Below are 25,592 nucleotides of genomic sequence, written 5' to 3' on the forward strand. Positions count from 1 at the left end.
GATGTCTGTCTTCATATAAAACTTTGTAATAACAGGTAATATAGAATTTAAGTCTCGGAAGAAAAGAAATTAAGCAAGTCTGTAAATACACCTGCGTTAAATTAAAACAAAAATATAGGATATAAAGTGATTTGATTGAAACAGAATGAATATGTTTTATATTTTTTGCTGTGGAAGTGTCAGTTTATGTAATATATTTTCAGAATGGCAAAACCTGCTGTGAAGAATTGACAAGAAAAAGTGAGGGAAAAGCTGTTTTTATAACCTTAATTAATTTCAGGTATAAATTCTCTCAATTTTTTTTTTCAATGATCAGACTTCATGGACTTCTACCATCCTGTAAAATCAGAATTTTTTGCAAGAAATTACTTTTTGCTTATTCTTCATTTTTTTGTCTATCTTACAAAATTTAAATATCAGTCAACAAATTGGAATTTCTTTTATGTTAAATTATAATTAAAACAACTGCAAAAATTAATCCTCAAATACTGATTACTTTTATGCTAAATATTAACATAAATTACAACTACTGCAAAAATCAGTCCTCAAATTATAATTACTTTTATGCTGCATACTCAAAAATTAAATCTTTTAATGCTTAAATAATTACTACTACTGTAAAAAATCAGTCCTCAAATATTTATTAATTTTATGCTACATAATTACAACAAATGCAAAAATCAGTCCTCAAATATAATTTTTTTTATGCGAAATAATTACAGCTTCTGCAAAAATTAGTTCTCAAATATTGATAACTTTTATACTAAATAATTACAACTACTGCAAAAATCAGTCTTCAAGTATTGATTACTTTTATGATAAATACTGTAATTACAACAAATTTCAAATCTTGATGATTTCTTTTATGCTAGATAACTACAACTAACTGAAAATTAAAAAATTAATTGGGTTCAAAGAATTAAGTTAATATTTATATACTTTCAAATAAAATACATTAGTATCAAAAACATACTTTTTTTTTTATAATGAAATAGAAGGATAGATTTATACTTTTATTACCCGGCCATTAATGTTGTATGAACAAAGAGTCTCCTTGAGGCAACATATAACTATTACATAAGAAAATGCAAAACTGTTAATAGTATGGCATCTGTTTCCTTTCATAACCATTGAAATAAACATAAATTTTCTTCTGTTAAAACAAACAAAAAATGAAGAAGAAAAATTGAGAGAAAAAAACAGACACACAAAAACATACACAAATGAAAATCTATTAGTACCATCTGCCCCTTTATTTACATTATTCGTCAGATTCTCTTATGACAGATTTATTCCCCTCCATTTATTTTCATGTCAAATCTTGGTAGTTTGACAAAGTGATTTTAAAATATTATTTAAGCAGGGGGGAGTGTGGTGAAAAGCTCTACTACAGGCTGACATTAGTTGATGGTCGTAAATCAATCAAACTGTGACAGGTGATTATTGAGTTAAAATAAAGGTAGGGGTAATACTGATAGCTGAATGAAACTATCCATGCAAAAGAGATTTAACTCTCTCACAAAATGAAAGGAAGATAATGCAGTTTTCCTATAAATCAATCTTTATCACCAGAGTAAAGTTTTTCATCCTAAAGCCTTTCTGAAAATTGTTGATGAATACAATATTACTCTGGCCATTTCAACATGGATTATTTGAAATCCATGAATTATTAAAGCTAGTAAGTGGATTTATATCTCCAAATGAAAACAGTAATTCAGCATTATGCTTTAAATTACAGTTTTTTGTTTACAATTTAAGCTCGTTTGTTTTCCCTGAAAGAATTTAAATGGCAAAGATTATGTGGTGCATCCTTAAAGTTGTCCCAGTTAGAATGAAGTTCATGAATTGATGATTAGAACTTTCATGAATAGTTCATGACCACTTTTACTAATATGAGGGGCCATATCTCTAGAGCCATGAGGACAATCTAGATAGTTATTGAACCTGGCCAACATATTTTGCACATACACACTGTGATTCAGTTTGGTGAACCTGTTCAAGTTAAGAGTCAATTTTCACAGTTTTGGGTTATTCAAGGAGAGACCTGGAGGATCCAGCTGGCTGATTATCGAACTTAGTAGAGATATTATGCCCATAAACATTGTGACAAAGATTGGTGGACATTTGATGAAAACTGCTCAAGTTAGAGAGCCGGACACTGTCATTTTTTTTCACTTCTGAGTAATTCAAGCGCCATAACTCTAAGACAGTCCAGCAAGATCTAGTTGGTTATCGAACTTCATAAGAGGTATTATGCCCATTAACATTGTGACCAAGTCTGGTGAACATTGGATAAAAATTGCTCAAGTTAAAGAGCAAGTAACCTTTGTGGATGCCGCCCAATCACCAGTGGACCTGGTGTTCCCATAATTACCATATTTCACAAGCATACAAAAATGGGATTGTTTATAAACTTTCTAAAGCAAACTTAACAGGTAATAAACAATTAACAGTAACATTGGCATAGTCATGAATTATTCATACAACATTAGAAACACTATTACTAAAGTTTATGAATGTTCTTAATATTCATAAAATATATTCATGCAGTTTGTTAGTTCATGAAACATTTGAAAGGATTGTGTATAATCATCTTCGAAATTCTGAAGACTTAAAAATGCAAATGTGAAAATGCCAGCTGACCCTAAAAATAACCTTGACTTCCAAAAAAAAATTCCAGATCTCAGAAGTCATTTGCAGTAATAACTCCTTACACTATTTCTAGGCATCCTGAAGAATATAAGGGTGTCTATCTTGTATGTCCCATTTGAATTCAATTCTTGACCTCCATGTTGCAGACAGTTCTGAAAATCATCCTAAAGAGACTTGACATATTCAAAATCATATTACCAGTCTACAAGTTCTGTAGCAAACACATTTGACCTGGCAAAAATATGACTTTGGCCATGGCTAAAAATATGACCTTGACCTGTTTAACCTGGCTAAAGCATGACAATAACTTATACCCTAACTTCTTAAAAGTTGTTCAGCATCTCAATGTGTGTTCTCATCAAATGTCACGGAAGCTCTCATTTGTGCTCAAAATCAAATAATAAAATCCTACCAGAAAGGCATCTATAACTAGCTGTCAAAACTTCAAAAACAACTGCTACCTTTACAGAAAACTTGCATGCTTAATTGTTTTTGAACAATATCATAAATCTATCAATGTAGATCTTTGGAATCTTTCATATTTTTTCTGAATATCATCTTTGTGTTTTCTCTGTGCTTTCTGCCGACTGACAGCACCTGACCTTCAAAAAACAATAGCAACCTTCTGAATACATTGATCAATCACTACATTTCCCCCAACAAAACAATCAAGTTCCTGAAGCACAAAGATATTTTTTCTCAACACGTCAATGGATTGATGAACGCAAGCTGACAAGGGAACACTTGAGCCGCGCACACTGAAAACAGTATTAGTACATAATCATTGCAACTGTCAAATACAACTCACCTTCAATTATATCTGTCAGTCACTCCCGTCTTAAGTAATTCAATTACTTCTGTTTTATTTCTAAATCAAATGTGACAAAAACTGTCACTCATTGTCAACGTTTTATGTTCTAGATGCTGATCAAGTTTCAAGATTCTCGGTAAACTTGCAAAATTTCTAACCTTCATGTACAGGCGCAGAAGCTTTGTGCTACTTTTTTGATACAAACACCAACTTAATTTTTAGCATGCAGCATCAATATTTATGCACTATTCGGTTTTTACTGCCTTATTTCAATTTAACTGAACATTTTAAGCTAACCAAAATATTTTTTCCCTCAAAGCCAGTATAAACAGGGTGTATGACCAGCACTTATACTAAAACCAGGCACTCCCTGCTTTTTAAACACTCAAATTAAAACTAAGTAAATCTGAACATAGGATATAATCAAAGCCACATAAATTTGCATAAATTATTCAATTTAAACAACTAGTAATATACTAATTAAAGTCACAAAAGGAAACTAAAATTAAATTAAAATTAAAATTTCTGAGTTTTGTTTCTCTTTCTTTTTTTTTTGCTGAAGAACTGGAATATACATTCCTGAACATTACATATTATTTTAAATTCTTTATCATGTTCTTACAGCTTAACAAACCATTAATCTAAGCATATATAGACTAAGTTTTAATACACAAAACACATTAAATCTTTAATGATTTACTAACATACTGTCAAATTAAAAAAAATTCAGCAAACTCATTTTTTTTTTTCATGTAATATTAAAATAATGCCATCAAATTCAAATACCAAATTAGATTTAATCATCAACATCATCATTTCTTTGTTTCAAACTGAATGATAAACTCACCTGAAATCAGTTAAACTCCAGCTTTACAATGACACAGTATGAATTTCCACACTCCGCTAGTCAATATTATTACTCTGTTGTAAAGGATTTATTTGCAAAATTAAATGCTCCATCACTGTCCTTTTATACCACTTTAAACTTTTTTCAAATATTGATATATTTAAATGACTCAATAGTAGGCTGTTTTGTTTACTCTCCTCAGCGTTATGTCAAATTATAAAGTTGTCAAACTCAGAGCTGGCGTTTTTCATTCCATGTTGATTTCACCTGGACAAAACCTGTCAATCAAATTTCTTGTTATCACAATGGGAGCACCTGTTTGGTTACAAAGGTAGAACAATTTCGACATAACGCAACACAACAGCTGAGTTCAGTCACAAATGTCTGGTAAATTAGACGAATTATTAATCAAAGATCTATCCGGAGGACTTCAGGAAAATTGGGACCGACAGACATCATTCTGTATCATTCATTTATGTTGAATAACAAAGGAAGATATACCGATTTTGTCTCAACTTTTGACAAAATAGATAGGGTTTTATCAGCTATTTGTCCCTAATTTATAACATCCACTTTTTGTTATGAAGATAAGAATAGCTTTATGAAACTGTCAACAGGAAGCAGTAAACTGCATCATGCCGGGTAATTGCTCTTGCACCTTGCATTTTCTACATTAAAAAGAAATACAACATGCAAAAAAAAACACCCAAAAAACTGACTATTTATTGCTCAATTTATGCTGTTATTATAATCACAAATTTTCAAATTCAACAGGTGTCATTTTTTTTATTTCAGGAGGAATTTTATGTGTTTCCATATGACAGTGCCAAAGACGAATTCCACCTAAAAATCTGAAAACTTGGGCACCATTCTCAGTCTGGTTGCATCCACTTGAGTTACCAAGATGAGGTAGTAAGAGTGAAGTTTGGAGACCAGTCTAAAAAGTGGACTATTCAATTAGTTCTTTATGAGAATCACTTGTAAAACTTACATACCTAAATGTTAGAGCCTTTGTGGCTTGTTCACAGATCTGCTTTTTTTAATTCATTACAAAACAACTTGTACACTTGCCTGAGTTAAAGTAGTGGACCAATAATGATACTTCAATTTCTGTTGGAATACATATATCCTCATTAAACCACTATGGCATTCTGAAAACTAGTCTGACTACCGACTAGATAATCTTTTTAATTTTTTTTTTCAATAATTACTCTTATATATTCTGACCAATCTTTCTTGGCTCTGTCCAGTGTTTTGAGAGTGTCAGGAGTTATCTCCTGTTAACAAAACACAGGGTCTGGACGACATAAATATAGCTCACAAGCAGACAGCTTTCCATAATATTAACCAGAGAAACCGAAATCGTGTATGGAAAACTGCCATTTCAGGTCCGCAACCTTATAACCAGGACTAATCAAGGGCTTACACTTTTCTCAAAGGAAACGTCTTCTTACAAAATGTAAACAGAAATAGGAAACAAATGAACTTACTAGAAAAAATGATTCAAACAAACCAGCTGAAAGTAGATCCTCACAATTATGATCAACAATGTCAGATCTTGGTTCTAATGTATGTGTGTGTGTCATTCAGTAGAGATGATTTTCTGTGCAGCACAATAGCTATACTTCACTTGAAAGCATATATCAACTTAATTTAAAAAATATGAAATCAATTATTAATGCCTCGGGTAATTTAACTTGGGGTTATTCTAATTTTACTCTGTTTTAAATAAACAACATCAATTAACCTTATTAACTGTTTAAAGCTTTACTGTCAAAACTTAATATATATTATTAAAGAACAGATGGATATTTGAGCAACAGATCAAAGTGGCGTGGTCAATGACAGTTGGGTTTTTATGGCAAGTTAGGTCTACAGGGCATGCTCATAACTTTTTGTGATAATCATCAAAGTTAGTATTGGAATATTGACAGTCCATAAATGTACTGCTGATAACACATGATTGATAGGCAGTTAGAAAACAAATTTATTTCCAACTTAACATGTGTACACTGTCATTTGGTTTGTAAATGAACTGAGCCTGAAGGGCAATTTTTTTTCTCACTATTATTACGATATACGTATTAACATTAAATCTATACCGAAAAATTAGAAAGCCCCTTCTCTCGGCCACATACAATATTAAAATGTTTTATTGTATAACCATTTTTCTCCCCCAATTGCACCATGTGATTCTGTAATACATTTCCATACTGAATACAAAAAAAAATGAATATTGGATACACTCATTTTCACAATGAACAATGCAACTTTTTTTTTGGTATATTAATTCCCAGGAAAGCTATTGACCAATGGAAGTATCTGCATAAAATGCAATGTCAATTAAAGCCTGGCATACTGTTCCTTCCATATACCTTTTCATTATCAATCATTTGCATCTCCAGCATAATGAAATACTGCAACAACATCATTAATTGCATGATACTGGCATGCAGTACAATAGGGTTATTATAACAGTAGCTTGATCTGGGATGCAGTATTCGGCTCGAGTGGTTTTTGCCAGATCGGATCTCACGAGGCGCGCAAGCGCCAAGTGTGATCCGACCTTGCAAAATCCACGAGAGCCGAATATAAAGTCCCAGATCTAGCTACTGTTATAATGACCCTTTTATTATATACCTTTACCATTTTGATTCTAGTTTTGCTCTTGAACGAAATCTTCAATGTTTATCAATATTAAATGGAACATAGTGAAGTTTTTATTTGCGCTTTTTACAGAAATGTGTCAGGTCATGCATATTAATGAAAACAGTCCGGCAGCATACAATACGGAAGGTACAATACGGAATTTAAAAGGTGCAATACGGAATTTTTGTCTGTCTCTTCATATTTAATTGTGAAATACAAGCAGATTTTTTACAGAATTTATATAGGTATATAATAAAAAAATATATATATTCCTGCAGTCTTCAGTAATGTACAAAATACTTAAACAGTTCTAGATATACTTAAACAATCACTATACCAAATTTAATGATTAAATATGTCAGCTTGTATAATACAGAAAAACAGAAATTGTGCATTCCGCACACATTCATCAAAAATGTATTGTTAAGGATTATGTAAATTAGGCAGAAATCAAATTAAACAAGGATGATGTCAACATGGTATGACACATGCACCAAGAAAATGCTTGACAGAATAATAAATAAAGGCTACAAGAGTTATATCTCCAGAAAAATAATTGGACATGAAAGCACCCATTATAAGTAATAGTTATAGTATGTGTGAGAGTGTGTTACCAGGATATATCAGAGCTAGGGGTACATCGAGGGTATTTTTCTCTGCACATATCGTCGAGGCCGGTAGGCCGAGACAGATATGTGAAGAGAAAAATAACGAGATGTACCCCTAGCTCTGATATATCCTGGTAACACACGAGCACTACATATTATAACTGTTTTATCGCATAGCTTATCATTAAAATTTATATATTATTTTCATTTAAATTTGTTTATTATTATTTTTACTATTTTGATTCCCTTTCTGCGCCTCGCTGACTGAAACACTAAAACTTCTGTTTTAGAAAATGTTTTCCCCAGATAAAAGTACCCAACAAATTTCTGCATTGGTTTTAAATCTTTGCATTTCATTGGCCAGACATATTGTAAAACTTGTTGTTTTGTTTGTAAAAAAATCAAAGAAAAAGAAACATTTGAGAAATCTCAGAATTTCATATATTTCATGTATTTCTGAATTTGGCAATAACTATCAAGTTTTTGAAATATTCTAGTTTATTTATTCTTTTACTTTATAAATGTAGGTGTTTGTGACAATTCTTTCTCTGTGAATTGTAAATTGGAGCTAAAATCATCTTTTCTTTGAAAGGAAAAAAATATACTCCCTTGATAGGACCTCAATAGAGAAAAAGTGTTCCGATATATATCGGAACAGTTTTACTGTGCTGATATATATCGGAACACTTTTTTTCTTATGAAACTCTATAGAGATTTCCGTGTTGATATATATCGCAACAGTTTTGTAAGATATCAGCACAGTTTTGTAGTAATAATGTGTGTTACTATGTATAACATGCTGCAAAGATCAAAGGAAAATTGCTGCACTATGCGATAATTGCTGATAATATGTGCGTATGTCCACTTCATATGGTGAAGATGTATATTACCAAGTATCATTTCTATCAGATGGAAACTATGTAATAGTTATAGTATGTGTGAGAGTGTGTTACCAGGATATATCAGAGCTAGGGGTACATCGAGGGTATTTTTCTCTGCACATATCGTCGAGGCCGGTAGGCCGAGACAGATATGTCATACATGTGATAAGTTCAGAATCCCAAAACTGGAGGTTTGCCATTTTTCAGCTGGAGTTGGGGTCTCAAAACTGGAGGTTTTTTATTGACAAAAATTAAGCGCGCGGACACAAAATTTGGAGACAAAATCCAACATTTTAGGCCACACAATAACGCGTAAGTCTACACCGGAAGAAACTATCCTCATAACTCTTGATTAGAACTTTGACAGAGTTATGCCACTTTTTAACTTACATTTTTTTGTTAAAAGTTTTATATAATGTCTAATATCTCTGTTACATTCAAAGCTATTGACTATTATGCCCCTTTTGCTGGCAAAGCTTTAATTGCCCCTTTTACTGGCAAAGCTTTAATTCAGAGTCAATAACTGAGAAAAGTCGAGCATGCTGTCTTACAGAAGCTCCCTCTTGTTCTAACTTTAAACTTTCTTAATAGATTAAATTTGTAGAATCAAAGTCTCAATTTAGGTCTGAAATGGTGGTGAACATGCATTAACATTATTCTACTCGAAGACTGAAAAAAAACGAAGCTCTAAATTGGTCTGAACACAACTCATAAACTTTATGTAAATTCCTTACCCCACCCACTTTCGTATAAAAATACTGATTATTAATGATTTTGACGTGAAAAACAGAAAACAGAAATGCATCAACATGTATTTACCCTTACCAAAATAATGTAGATTGATGTTATCAAATCAGTGAGTGTGTGTTTTCATCCATTTTTCAATGAAATAAGTCCGATTTTATTAGCAAATTAATTTGGTAAACATTGGAAGAAAATGGCGTAACTGCATTAAGGGGAAATAACATTCATTTTCTAAAAATAGTAATGGGATGGTTTTTCCAACAATTATTTATGTGATTTTATTATAGAACAAAACTTGTCTTTGAATAATCAAAAAATCGTTTCAGCTGGGAATTATTTCTTATGACTGGGAGTTTTTTTGCTTCAAACTGGTAAAAAATGGAGCCTAATTGGCATTGAGAATGGACCGATATTCGGCCCCGTGAGACAGGTGGAAAAGGTCCAGCTTGTCTTATCCCTTATCAAAACAAACAATTAATCATGTTATCAAAATTCACCTGTGAAAAACAACTCTTTCCTCCAGCTACATGTGTGTCAGTCCGTGACACTTCGATTTACTGTGTAAACATGTTTGGCACTCCTCGGTAATTATCAACCCAGTCATAATACTGTTTTTTTTTTGTTTTTTTTTTTTTTGAAAAACGGGAGAATTATGGTTTTGGTCGGGAGACGGGAGGCAAGGTGAAAAAATCGGGATTTTGACCCTCCCGCGCGGGAGATCACATGTATGGATATGTGAAGAGAAAAATAACGAGATGTACCCCTAGCTCTGATATATCCTGGTAACACACGAGCATTACATATTATAACTGTTTTATCGCATAGTTTATCATTAAAATTTATATATTATTTTCATTTAAATTTGTTTATTATTATTTTTACTATTTTGATTCCCTTTCTGCGCCTCGCTGACTGAAACACTAAAACTTCTGTTTTAGAAAATGTGTTCCCAAGATAAAAGTACCCAACAAATTTCTGCATTGGTTTTAAATCTTTGCATTTCATTGGCCAGACATATTGTAAAACTTGTTGTTTTGTTTGTAAAAAAAAATCAAAGAAAAAGAAACATTTGAGAAATCTCAGAATTTCTTATATTTCATGTATTTCTGAATTTGGCAATAACTATCAAGTTTTTGAAATATTCTAGTTTATTTATTCTTTTACTTTATAAAGGTAGGTGTTTGTGACAATTCTTTCTCTGTGAACTGTAAATTGGAGCTAAAATCATCTTTTCTTTGAAAGGAAAAAATTATACTCCCTTGATAGGACCTCAATAGAGAAAAAGTGTTCCGATATATATCGGAACAGTTTTACTGTGCTGATATATATCGGAACACTTTTTTTCTTATGAAACTCCATAGAGATTTCCGTGTTGATATATATCGCAACAGTTTTGTAAGATATCAGCACAGTTTTGTAGTAATAATGTGTGTTACTATGTATAACATGCTGCAAAGATCAAAGGAAAATTGCCGCACTATGCGATAAATGAGGAGTAGAACACACCATTAAGTGTGACAGACTGACGAAGAGGCAGAAGGACAGTTCAAACACTGTTTGTCTCTCGAATCTACAACCCCAGGGTTTAGGGAGGGCGGGGGCATAAAAATGAAAAAGTTTTACTTAGATCATATTAAAGTGTCTGAAAAATAGCCACCAAAAATGTAAATTAAGCAGAATTCAGACCAGTAACCTCTGCCTGGAAAATAATCTATGCTGCGAATTTTATTTACTGAAATAGGCATAAATTCAGTACAAACAAAGCATTACATCAATACATGTATATCAAATTAATGATGGGCAAAACATATGTGTAATTATTCTATGAATGCATAAATTAATTTATCTTGGACATATCAAACTGCTAAAGGCTATGCAAATGATATTGAAATTTTCTAATTAAAACATAAAAATATTTTCTGCTGACAGATGGACACTATTTTAATAGCAACAAATGATTTAATTAATTGATGGACATGATAAAAAATAAAGGGAAATATTTCATGTCCTTAGATAAGGGGTGTTGTCAATCATGTAGGGAACATCTGCAAACATTACGAAAACATAAATCAGAAAATATCTCTGAAGATTTGCATAATTCATGACAATTTTATTTTTTAGCTTTTGCCAATCATGACAAATTCAACAAGTAGATTTTTTGTGATAAAATATTACACCACCCTACTGCATAAGGCAGGAAACATCAAACAAGAGCACCGCCTTGCAGGTGCAGACGCTCATCTGATTTTTTTGTATCTGTATAATAGAAATATTGTCCTACCCATGATTTTCTAAGTCCAGAAGGGGCCATAATTCTTGCAAAAAGCAATGTAGAGTTATGGTACTTGCTGTGCAGAGCCAGCTTTTAATGGCGAAGAACTACTCCAAGTTTTAAAGCAATAGCTAAGTTGACCTAAATGCAAAACTTAACCAAGAAATCTGATATTTTCTAGGTCCAAAAGGGCCCATAATTCTTGCATAAAGCAGGATGGAGTTATGTTTCTTGCTGTACAGAGTCAGCTTTTGATGGTGAACAAGATTAGTGTTGCAAGTTTTAAAACAATAGCTTTGATAGTTTAGGAGAAAAGCTGACCTAAACACAAAACTTAACCAAGAAATCTGATTTTCTTAATAAGTCAGAAAGGGGCCATAGTTTTTGCAAAAAGCAGGATGGAGCAGGGCTCCAGAAATTTTGATAACTCAATCGGTCTGAAACGAAAATCCTGACATCGGTGCTACCCCACCCACCGCATTCCGAATATTACATATTTTGTAAAACGTGATAGGGTAAAGAAATAAGCATGTCATGCATTAAAACTGAGTTACCAGTCACTGCGCGTTACCATACAATGAAGACAGTTATTCATTGTTATGTGTGATCGTTACTTTGTTTAAATTTCGATGTTTTATTGAGATAATACGAGGCATTGACACCGTGTGCGTAACTAGTCTAAAAGCCAACGCACGTGACTTCGATACCGTATACATGGCAGATACTTTGTGGTTAAAGGTCAGTAATTCAAATCCTTCTTTGTTTCATATAAAAAACGACAACTTCATGTCGTCTTTACGTATCTTTGGAGAACATCACTTCTTCATACACCAATTTTTCATGAAAGTTCTATCACAAATTAACGAAAAAATGAAAAGAAAATAGGGGGTTGAATAGTTCCTAGTGAAATGCCAGTCAGTTGTGGTCTGCTACCCAAAAAATGGCGCATATTTGCTCTCCGCCGCGCAATAAACACCTACTTCCGGTTTCGATCTGCAAAACTGCCATGTGGGTTGTATGAACATGAAAACCGTCTCATTTCATGCAGAATATATTCTAGTAGCGAAAAAGTGTGATTAAAGCAATCGTTCTACACGAATTTGCACAGAAAACGGGAAAATTAGGATCTATTTATTATGGACTTCTTTCGACTACACCACGGAAGCACATTTTCGACCGAATTACTGACCTTATTCCTTGTGATATTTCCTCATTCTTTGACGAAATTCTATAAAATACAATGCATCAAAGTGAGTTACACGACACATATTCTCTGCTAAACAGCCTCAGTATTTAAAGAATACTCTGCCGCGGCCCGAATGTGTACGTTATTTGAACGCTGAGATCGAATTTCCCGCATCATTCAGTATAGTACCAAAACGTCACGCGGGTTGGCCACGGATATTTCATTTCACTTACGTTGTACTTCGATAAGCAACTACATTTTATAAACTTATATGTTTTCTTCTGATGTAAACAAAATTTCATTTTGAAACGTTTTTTAAAAGACCGATTTGATAAACAGTGCCACTCCGGTTTTCTTTATCATTCATGGTTGCCCGTCCATTTTTTTCTTTTTTGTACAGTCGGGTTGCAAAGACGATTTTCTGCATTTGTTTCAACTGGAGCCCCAACAAATGAATCATGTAATTTTTTTCAAATCAAGTAATTATAAAAATTATTTTTATCGGTTTTCCGTGTGATGTCTCATTAAATCAAAGACCTACAAGAGATCACAGAGTGATCTTGGCGCCCACCAATGTGCCATTTTTGAGTGTTCCAAATTTCAAGACTTACTGACTAGCTCAAGGTCAAATTTCATTTCCGTACACAACACAAATCTATGCAAGTGGTCCAAATTTGAAGGCTGTAGCTTGAGAAATGTAAAAGTAGGTCACTAGGTCAAAATCAAGGTCAAATTTTACTTCGGAATACAAAACTATGCATGTGGTCCAAATTTGAAGCCTGTACCTTCAAAAATGTGAAAGTAGGTCACTAGGTCAATGTAAAGGTCAAAGTTTGTTTCGGTACACAAAACTATGCATGTGGTCCAAATCTGAAGGCTGTAGCTTGAGAAATGTAAAAGTAGGTCACTAGGTCAAAATCAAGGTCAAATTTTATTTCGGAATACAAAACTATGCATGTGGTCCAAATTTGAAGCCTGTACCTTAAAAATGTGAAAGTAGGTCACTAGGTCAATGTAAAGGTCAAAGGTCATTTCAGTACGCAAAACTATGCAAGTGGTCCAAATTTGAAGGCTGTAGCTTGAGAAATGTAAAAGTAGGTCACTAGGTCAAAATCAAGGTCAAATTTTATTTCAGAATACAAAACTATGCATGTGGTCCAAATTTGAAGCCTGTACCTTCAAAAATGTGAAAGTAGGTCACTAGGTCAATGTCAAGGTCAAAGTTTTTTTCGGTACACAAAACTATGCATGTAGTCCAAATTTGAAGGCTGTAGCTTGAGAAATGTGAAAGTAGGTCACTAGGTCAAAATCAATGTCAAATTTCATTTTGAAACAGGAAACTATGCATATGGTCCAAATTTGATGCCTGTACCTTCAAAAATGTGAAAGTAGGTCACTAGGTCAAAATAAAGGTCAAAGTTTTTTCCAGTGCACAAAATTATGCATGTGGTCCAAATTTGAAGGCTGTAGCTACAGAAATGTGAAAGTAGGTCACTAGGTCAAAATCAAGGTCAACTCATGTCAAGGTTCATCTTGCCACTCAAAAATATACATGTGGTCCAAGTTTGAATGTTGTAGTTACTGACAAGAACATTTTAAAAGCTTTTCCCTATATAAGTCTATATGAACCATGTGACCCCCGGGGCGGGGCCATATTTAACCCTAGGAGGATAATTTGAACAAACTTGGTAGAGAACCACTAGATGATGCTACATTACAAGTATCAAAGCCCTAGGCTTTGTGGTTTGGACAATAAGATTTTCAAAGTTTTTCCCTATATAAGTCTATGTAAACCATATGACCCCCAGGGCGGGGCCATATTTGACCCTAGGGGTATAATTTGAACAATCTTAGTTGAAGACCACTAGATGATGTCACATACAAAATATCAAAGCCCTAGGCCCTGTGGTTTTGGACAAGAGGTTATTCAAAGTTTTTCCCTATATAAGTCTATATAAACCATGTGACCCCCCAGGGCGGGGCCATATTTGACCCCAGAGAAATAATTTGAATCATCTTGGTAGAGGACCACTAGATGATGCTTCATACCAAATTTCAAAGCCCTAGGCTCTGTGGTTTTGGACAAGAAGGTTTTCAAAGTTTTTCCCTATATAAATCTATATAAATTATAGAAATAAACAAAGGGCCATAACTCACTCATAAATTGTTGAACCAGTCTGATTTTCAGGGGGACACAACTAGGGTACCAATACATCATTCTGACAAAGTTTGGTCAAAATCCCCCCAGTAGTTTCTGAGGAGATGCGATAACGAGAAATTGTTAACGGACGGACGGACGGACGGACGGACGGACGGACGGAATGACGGACGGACGGACCACGGACGCAGAGTGATTTTAATAGCCCACCATCATCATGATGGTGGGCTAATAATGTACAATTATAGCTCTTTGATTAAATGCAGCGACCATTTGTTTGTTACCGTCATCAAACATAGCCTTTTGAAATAAACCATCTGTCAGATTCTAAATAAAAGAAGTGGATCCCCGTCGAAATGATTTGGATCCTGTCAGAAACGTTAGGAAACCAGTCAAAAATGTTTAATACACCGCAGTCGGCTGCCTGCAAACATTAAAGGATGTGCCGCGCGAGCACTGATTGCGTCACGCACTAATTACAGACCGATTATCAAAGTGACAATCAGACCGATTGACACGTTTATTGATTATCTGAAAGTGCGACCAACAATTTCCTACTTGGCAGGTGATCGTGTATTGAGATATCAGACCAAAATTTATACTTTTCTCCATTTTTACGGGACCGATTTTTTTTGTTTTTTCACTTCACGAATCGGTCTGAAAAGTCAAAAATCGGTCCAAAACCGACAAACCGGCAAATTTCCGAAGCCTTGGGATGGAGTTATGTTTCTTGCTGTACAGAGTCAGCTTTTGATGGTGAACAAGTGTTGCAAGTTTCATAGCAATTAAGCTTTGATAGTTTAGGAGAAAAGTTGACCTAAACATAAAACTTAACCAAGAAATCTGATATTTTCTAAGTCCAAAACGGGCCATAATTCTTGCAAAAAGCAGAATAGAGTTATGTTTCTTGCTGTACAGAGTCAACTATTGATGTTGAACAAGTGTTGCAAGTTTTAAAGCAATAGCTTTGACAGTTTAGGAGAAAATCTGACCTAAACATAAAACTTAACCTGGCAACGTCGACCCTAAGACACCATAAAACTTAACCTGGCAACGTCGACCCTGAGACACCGACGACGATCAAGTGATGACAATAACTCATCTTTTTTTTTCAAAAAATCAGATGCGCTAAAAATGATAGATATTACAGGCGGATCTAGGATTTTGGTTTAAGAGGGCTGCAGACCTCCTAGGGATCTCAGGACATGCGCCCCCCACCACCTCTGAAATTTTTTGGCAACTATACAACAAATAATGCCACCTGACATAAGATTAATATATCTGAGCATGAATATTTGAGACAATGTCATCTTTTGAATTTGCAAATTTTCAAAAAAGTACTTTGACAAAGATGATAACTTTTTGATCTGACAACTGTCTGCTCAAGCCACTTAAGTAATCATAAATACTCGTACTACTGATATTAAGTAAGCCGACAATTTTGAGTTGCATGATTGATATCTCAATTTTAGGCTCTCTAAAATGTATGTTCGACATACTTTTTTTGGGAAAGGGGGGTCAGGCTGTGGCTGCCAGTTGATGAGATTAAAAACTGATGCTAGTTTTATGAAAATCTTCAGAGGGGTTTAGACAATACTGAGTGAAGAAAAGACTGACTAGTAAGTCAACCAACGGACATGCCCAACTCCAATATAGCTGCTATATGCTTGGTATCTGGGAGTATTTAACTTAGTAACAGACAACTTTCCAGTCTTAAAACAGTGAAGAAAGACCATAGGTGCACCTCCAGCATTTATATAAATCATTTGGGTGGTAGACAATCAGCTGAATTCCTCAAATGACACTCATGCAGAGCTTAAACCCAGACATGCAGGGCATTTAGACATCCTAAGTCAGCATTCCTTAACCACTCCACAACAAAGGCTGCTATAATTTCAAACTGAGCAAACATGAATATAAAAAAAGATTAGTAAAATGAAAGGATGCATTTTCTGCTATCATGAAACACTAATCAGAAAAAAGTTTTTTGAATTCGGTAATTACGTTTTTTGAAATCATGATTCCAAAGTAAAAATTTGACCTGGCAATCTGAGATGATCAAATCAACAACAATTTTTGAGACTATCATAATCATTACAGTATCATGTGAGATTCTGTTGGGTGAAAAATATGGAATCCTGTTGGGGCCATTTATAATGTCGCCGTCGCATTTGCGGGGTCGACACACGACAAAGCGAAGTGACATAGCGACATTACGAAGTGACACCCGACAATAGCAAACGACAGCGACAATCCCAAACGACAATGTCGCGGTATCCACTTTGAAATGTCACCTTTCAAAAGCACGATATATCGCGATGTCACTTCGCGTTGTTGAGCGTCGTTTCGCATTGTCGCTATGTCACTTCGTATTGTCGCGATGTCACTTCGCGTTGTCGTGTGTCGACCCTGCAAACGCGACGGCGATATTTTCAAACGACATGCGATAATCACAAACGATGCTCGACAACGCGAAGTGACATTTTCCAGATGTCGTATCGTATGTCGCGTGTCGCGGGTTTGGGTGAGGGTCGACGCACGACAATTCCAAACGATACACGACACGCGAAGTGACACTCGACAATACGAAGCGACATTTTCATAATGTCGTATCGCATGTCGCCCGTCTACTGGTGAAAGGGTAATGATTTTAAAATCCTTGCAAATTCACAAATTAAATTATATAAAGATTAAATATTTAGAACAAGGAAACCATGGTAGGAGTAAAATATGACAAGACCCACAATGCTAAAAGATCTACTTGAGAGTCTCAGAGACTGTTTGTCAACAACTATTAGTGATTATCTCCCTAGTGGTACATTAAACACTGTTTTGTGGCACTGAAAAATCACATGACCCTTTCAAAGAACTTAAAGTAACTTCTTATTACAGTAGATTTGCTTTTGTTATCAGATACATTAGCCTTATTATTCTGAAAAATTCCTAAACAAGAGGGCCATGATGGCCCTATATCGCTCACCTGTTATCATTGCACTTGAGGACAAGAAGATCCTAAGAACAGGAACAACAAAGGAAAGAAATTTAACCAAAAAGAAAAAAAAATTCTTACAAGATACAGATATGTCAAAATACACCTAAAAATTGGAGGTACCATCCATGTTGTACCACAGAAAAGTGGTCTCGGTATTTCCCTACGGCCAATAATAAAAAGGTTACTAAAAAGGTTACTAAAAATAAGCTATTTATAGTAAAGTAAAAGGGAAATAATCAAAAAGAAAATTATTGTAAGTGAACAAAAGAAGGATCTGCCAAATAAATATGTTGACATAAATGAAATTTCAGATCAGTATCTTCATTAGTAACAGAGATATACCCATTTTAATTTGAAATAAAGGGAGGTAATTTGACATAAAATCAGTCCATAGTTATCTACCCTGATTGGCTCAGTCCAACTAATGACAATAATGAAATTTCAAATAAGTCCTATAAGTACTTACTGATATAAATCCATTTTGATTACAATCAGGGGAGGTAATCAGATATAAAATAACTCTTGAACCTACGATTGGATCTGATTTATCATGGAATCCAAGATTTATTGTTGTTGAGGATATTTTGGAAGTTTGTATCAAATAAAACCATAAATGAAGTCTCTATATGGCTGTGAAAGCCAAAATAGCCAATTTTGGTCAATTAAGGGGCCATAACTCTGGAACCCATGATGGAATCTGGCCAGTTTAAAAAAGCAACCAATATCTTGTGGTGATACAAGTTGTCTGCAAGTTTGGTTAAAATCAAATCTTAAATGAAGCTGCTATTGTGCAGACAAGGTCAAAATAGCTAATTTTGGCCCTTTTAGGGGCCACTACTCTGGAACCCATTAAGGGATCTGGCCGGTTCAACAAACGAACTGAGATCTTATGGCAACACAAGTTTTGTGCAAGTTTGATTAAATTCAAATCATAAATGAAGCTGCTATTGTGCAGACAAGGTCAAAATAGCTAATTCTGGCCCTTTCAGGGGCTGTAACTCTAGAACCCATAATGGAATCTAGCCAGTTCAAGAAAGGAACCAAGATCTTATAGTGATACAAGTTGTGTGCAAGTTTGGTTAAAATAAAATCATAAATGAAGCTGCTATTGTACAGACAAGGTGAAAATAGCTAATTCTGGCCCTTTCAGGGGCCATAACTCTGGAACGTATAATGGAATCCGGCCAGTTCAAGAAAGGAACCAAGCTCTTATGGTGATACAAGTTGTGTGTCAGTTTGGTAAATATCAAATTATAAATAAAGCTGCTATTGTGCAGACAAGGTCAGAATAGCTGATTTCAGGCCTTTCAGGGGCCATAACTCTAGAACCCATAATGGGATCTGGCCAGTTCAAGAAAGGAACCAAGATCTTATGGTGATACAAGTTGTGTGCAAGTTTGGTTAAAATAAAATCATAAATGAAACCACTATCGTGCAGTCAAGAAATTGTTGACGGACGCACGGACTGACGACGGACGAAGGGTGATCACAAAAGCTCACCTTGTCACTATTAAAAATGTCAGTACCTTGCTAAAATCTAAAACCAATCTTTTGTGATGGCAGAGATCTCTTTACTGTGAGGGGAGACAACTATCTTTAACATGGTGAATGGATTACAAGACTTGTTATTTAGGTACACTAAAAATCTGAGCTTCTCTCCTAGCAGAACGACAAGGCATTTACTGCAGACAATACGGTATAACTAAAAAGAGAAATTCTCATTTGAGATTTCTTAAATTTTTTTCACAAATTTTGTCATCCTGGCATTGAATTATAAATGCTCTGTTGCTTGATTAGTTAAAAATAAGAATGAAAGTTGATTTTCATGACAAAATGCAATGTTCCTCTAGGGGTCTTTGAGCAACACTGATTTTTTTTTTCGCAATCTCCATTTCGCTGTTTTTCTTACGGTGCAAGTATTCAAAATTAGTCTTAATAAAAAATTATTCTAGTTGTACGCAATGCTAAAAGAGGAAACATTGTAACAACTATCTTACAAGGATCATTAAGGGCCAGAAATTAGCGATATGAAAGTCCATTACTGATGACAATATAAAGCATGCAAAGTTTCAAGGCTATGAGAATCCAAACAAAACCAACGAAAACTGTTTTTCTAGTTTTAAAAGGACCCTAATTATGACAAAATTTAAGAGAAAACTATGGTTCTTGGCCTTCTTACTCACATAACAATGATTAATAAGTATACAATATTTAAACGCTATAGTTCTTATAGTATTCAAGGAAAGTAAGAAGTGAACTAAAACAAAAAATTAACAAAAAAATCTAAATTTTTTCCAAAGGGTCATTATTAACTGTAACAAAATGCATGAGAATTAAGTTTCTTTTCTGATTCATTCATGTATAAAATTTTCCATGTTAACCATATTTTTGATAAACGAAAAAAAAAAACAACGCTGATGGTTAGTGCTATATATACATTTCCCTTGAACAAATCTGAGAAACATAAAACATATAATTCCCTGTATCTATGCACAATTATAGAAAGAAAACACATATGCTGGACACTACTGGTTTAGCCTTTGCAACAGTGAAGATCATGATCAGCCTGCACATCTGTGCAGTCTGATCATGATCTGCACTGTTTGCCATTCAGTCAGTATCTTTTTGGTAAGCACCCCCTTTTTTTTTTAAACAGTTTATGATACTGTCCAAATTGAAAGATGGTCAAGTTCATTAAAGAAATTTAGCAGGGTAATTAAGGGTTAATATTTATTCATGTCAGCACTTCTAGAAGTTACAAAATTTAAAAGCTCTATTAGATTCATGGCAGAAAGTCACATCAATAAATTTTTGATCAGCTGCAGTAGATATACATGAATAAAGTACCAGGATATATTATATTATTTAGCAAGTTAAGTGGGACATTAAAAATAATAAAACTAAAATGTCAAAAAACATAATAGTCTGAAATTGAATTTTGAATAAAATATCAATTTTTAGTATAAAAATATAAATAAAATTTATGTACCTGTCATTAAAATGTTCAACTGATGACACTCCATGGACTGTAATTTACGATATTTTATCAATAAACTTCCAACCATCATTTGTATCATTAATATATAACTAATTAGCGATAAATTATCGAAGAAACTATAAAAACAATTAACGGTAATGAAAAACACACCGCAGTAACATAACCACAGTAGTAAAATGTCACCTTTGTTATGACAACACGGTATCAAAAAAGTGCACTCTTCCTTGCGTCACTGTACACTGTAGGACTATTGTCACTTTGCGTATGTCGTATAGTTGACAACATTTAAATCTTTGCGTTATGTTTTTACTTGTATCAGGTTAACTTTCATCAAACTCTTTTCATGATTTTTAATAAAGAAAGTTGTAAACATCCAAAACAGCAAATCAGACAGCAGTAAAACAGTGAATGGTCCAGACTGCAACAGGATGAGCAAAAGATACGAGTTATCCGGGGTTTCGTCCAGGCGATCCAAACAAACAAAATATCAGGAAAATGACTTCGGAACACATGAAATATCAGGAAAATGACTTGGGAACACATGAACTGCTTGTGTAAGCACAGGTGCTTAAACCAATCAATGCTCGCATGAGCAGTATACTACATTCTTTATCTAATCTAACAGGATGAGCGAAAGGTTCGAGTAAATATCTTGGGGTTTCGGGCAATCCAACAAACAAAATATCAGAAAATGTCTTTGGAACAAAAGAATTGCTTGTGTAAGCACATGTGCTCAAACCATCAATGCTCACATGAGCAGTGTTTCATTTTACAATTTATCACATTTTTGAAGATAAAATTTTTTCAAGAGTTACAGCTTCTATTTATCATTAAATTTTAATTCAGACCTTAGCAAGCAAAGCTGAGAAAATTCAGAAAATCCGGATGTCATACATTCTTAAAAGAGTATGAAACTTACGCTTAAATAATGAGCATTGGAATTAACTTGGTGACATTCTTATGTTCAAAGACACAGAACTCTGCCAAAAGCCATTTTATAGAAGTTTTGCAAAATGAACACAACTAGGCAATGGTACTGCTAATTCCTATTATAAATTTATAAAGATTCTTAATCCATCAAGAGGTAAAATTTTCAGATGTAGTTCAATCAAGGCTTAAAGGCCCGCAACTCTTGTCAAAAATCTTTCAAACAGATACGCTGATTGTATGAACAACTTCAATAATGGTATTGATTCTTCCTTCATCAAGTTTGGTAAAATTCCTACTAACAGTCTATATAAACTTTTGCTGGCAGAAATGATAAAATTGGAATTGGACTGCTGAGATATGAAAGATCCTGGTTCTGCAGAACACTGTCCCCTGGCTTGCAGGTTTGGCTGTCTATCCTGAGCAAACTTATATCTTATATATGATGTCCTAAATAGGGTGAAATCACCCTTTAACCAAAGGGGACTAATAACCCAAATAATCTTTTTGTTCACAAACGTGTTATAGTAACTGAGTCCTCCGTAACCCTCGGTCATGAACTTTAAAAATGACCCTGCGAAGACAAATTATCCAATTAACAAAATATTTGAGCTGCGACATAAATAAAGGTGAGAAAAGTGATAAGCAAATTAATAATATACATCATCCTACATCATAATGTACATATAACAATTAGTGAGCAATGTCCAGTGACACCTAACACAGACAAATAGCGAACCTCTCCCTGGCGCCCATTAGGTACGATGATTTGTGATCCACCGTTAATCAAGATTTTGTCATCTCTGACAGCAACTAATGTAATCCACGACAACTTCTGTGTTGTAAATTAGCAGCAAACATGAAGAAAAATGTTGACACATTATTTTTTGCAGTACTTTCGTCGCCCTCAGGTGGGAGATGTATAAGAATCGTTTTTATTTTGCCCGCTACTGATGGATGCCTCGTCCACATTTTTTACACAGTATCAGTCAATCATTTTAACTTGATTGCGAACAACTTTTCATTTAGACGTTTTTCTGACAGTATGTTTATTATAAGGCTGTGGCATCATTATTCATGAATAAAAGTACAAAATAATCAACAATTTTATAAATTAGTTGTAACAGATTTGTGGTGTAAATCAGCTTACACCATTATATCAAAACTGCATCCATTAAAATGTTTGGGAATGAAAAAGAACTGTTTTGCTTTTCTGGGTTTAACGCCATTTTTCAACAGTATTTCAGTTATGAAATGGCAGGCAGTTAATCTAACCAGTGTTCCTGGATTCTGTACCAGTAAAGACCTGTTCTCCGCAAGTATCAGCCAAATTCCCTTCATGAATCAGAGGTGGAGGCCGGATGAACGATTTCAGACGCGTCTTTTATCAAGTCGTCACTGAGAACATACACCTCGCCCAAGGATCAAACTCACAATCCCACTATCCATAGATCTAAACAATCCCCACTGAGCTAAGCAGGAGGGCTTGAATGAAGAACTAGTTACCCCTAATAACAGCAATTGCTTGATAATAAACAAGCAGGCGCTACTCACCAGACCTAGATCATAAGCAGGTAACCTAGTATCTAATTTGATCTCATTTCATTAAAACAAACATTCTGACCAGGTAAATCATTTAAACCAAGTATATCAGTGATTTAACCTAGTGACCTAGTTTTGACTCCAGTGACCTCAATTGACCTAGTTTCATGCAATAACTTTTGAGGCCCACATGAAAGATTGGGAAACCGAATGTGTAGCCTCATTAAATAAAGTCTTTACTTACTTACTTACTTACTAATAATTCTAACCAAGTCTCACAAAAATCAGGCAGGAAATGTGGCCTCTTAAGTGTTAATAATGTTTTTTGTGGGTTGATCTTAGATTATCCAATTCAAGTTTGACCTAGATTTCTTAATAATAAACAACCTGACAAGGTTTCATGAAGATTAGGTACAAGATATAGCCTCTGTGGTGTTTACAAGTGTTTTCTATTATTTGAAATGGTGACCTAGTGTTTGACCTTAGATAACCCAGTTTCAAATTAGACCTAGATTTCATAGAGAAAAACATACAAAGTTTAATGATGATAAAGAAGAAAATGTGTCCTCCTAGAGTTGCTAAGTTTTATCTATGATTCGAAATAGTGGCCTAGTTTTTGACCTGAGGTAACCCAGTTTAAAAAAAAATGAACTAGATTATACAGAAAAGAAACATTCTGACAAAAAATATGACAATTAAATACAAAATGTGGTCTCTAGAGTTTTTAAAATGACCTTTTCTGTGACATGATGACCTAGTTTTTTCTTTTAACTCGGGTAACAGTTTTAAACTTGACCAAGACTGCACAGTCAAACTTAACCTAGGGAGCTAGTTTTTTACCTCAGGCAACCCAGTTTTGAACTTCACCTAGATTTCATAAAGACAAATATTCTCACAAAGTTGCACTGAATTCCGGAAAAGGACTGCCTAAAGGGGCCCCACTTCCAGGCAGTCAAACACCTTTAAAAACTCACCATTTTCAAAGAAATGTTACACATGTTCGTTTTGATGCATTGGCAATAGCGTGCAAGTGGTGAAATTTTACATAACTAGGTGGAACACAGTTTTCAGCAATTGTTTATCTTTATTTCTTTACAAATGGCATTCATTTTCAAAGGGAGACAACTTTTTCTCGACGGATACTGAAAATATTCGGAAAAAGTTGTCTCCCTTTGAAAATGAATGCCATTTGTACATAAATTAATCGGAAAAAGTTGTCTCCCTTTGAAAATGAATGCCATTTGTACTTAAAATATTCAGGAAAAGTTGTCTCTCTTTGATAATGAATGCCATTTGTAAAGAAATAAAGATAAACAGTTGCCTGCTAATCTATTATCCAGTCAGACTCACCCTACTATTCTCTTTTGAGCTTGATCTTGAACTGTCACATGACCTAAAGTCACATTCTGTACACTGATTACATAATTACATACACCTCTTGTGCAAAATTAGCAGGAAACATTGCCTTTTGATCTTTGACCAAACAGTATGATGATGACCATGACCTACCAAGATTAAAAATGGGTTCCCTTGGCAATATTTGTGCCACACTATTGAAAAAGCCCAAGAAGGGTAAAAGGTATGGTGCTTAAAAACATTTTGTATGGCAGTTGGATGGATGACATCAAATGTCACTTCTAGGGCTATTATTCTGTTCTTTCTATTGCTCTTTTTTAATCATATAAGAGAATGCTCAGCCAGTTACTGTTATCTTTTGCCTTCCTGGTAACATAGGTACACATTTGTAAAGACAGACAGACAGACAGACAGATGAAAGACCAGACCTAAAACAATATGTCTCTCTTGGGAAGCCATAATTATTAAATAAACAAAAACATATAAGCTATGATGAAGAAAAATATAACAAACATTTGCATGCACCAAATGCCAAACAGAGGCCTACCCATAAATCATGAAAAATTTATCTTTTCTGTCCAGCATGATGCATAGCAGAGACCCATATAGGTGTGAGTGACTTATTGTAATCAGTATAATTATGTCAAATATCACTTTTGACACAATCCATATTTCAAGCATTAAAAAATCTCTCTCAATGGATTACCTTCTAATTACCTTCTGGGGTGGTAGGCCATCTTTTTTTCATTAATAATACTTTGTTCTTTATTAGCAAAAAATATGTCAATACATCATTCACACATCACTGCTAAATCAAGTTAGCCATGTCTTTTGTTTTTCATCCTTGCAGGAAACTGTGTGTTAAGGCCTCTTAATCTTTAAATTTAATGAGCTATGACAGTTTTTTGTTCAGCCTTCAAGTTCAATACAAGATCCTGAACATTGTTATTTATAGCTTGCTCTTTTTAC

The 25,592-nt window shown here is 34.2% G+C and overlaps 1 protein-coding gene across 3 annotated transcripts in view; it reads right to left on the reverse strand.

Annotated features, from left to right (window-relative positions):
* Nucleotides 1-25,592, reverse strand: part of LOC123548857 (teashirt homolog 2-like) — a 150,553-nt gene that overhangs the window by 53,502 nt on the left and 71,459 nt on the right. The window contains exon 1 of one of the 3 annotated variants that reach the window (XM_045336458.2): nt 4,311-4,531. The exons of the other annotated variants lie outside the window; for them this stretch is intronic. The gene's annotated coding sequence lies outside the window, so the exon portion shown is untranslated. Of the gene's footprint in view, nt 1-4,310; nt 4,532-25,592 lie in introns of those variants that run through there. 3 annotated transcript variants of the gene reach the window in all.

Source organism: Mercenaria mercenaria, chromosome 6 (genome assembly GCF_021730395.1).
Source record: "Mercenaria mercenaria strain notata chromosome 6, MADL_Memer_1, whole genome shotgun sequence".
Lineage (NCBI taxonomy): Eukaryota > Metazoa > Mollusca > Bivalvia > Venerida > Veneridae > Mercenaria > Mercenaria mercenaria.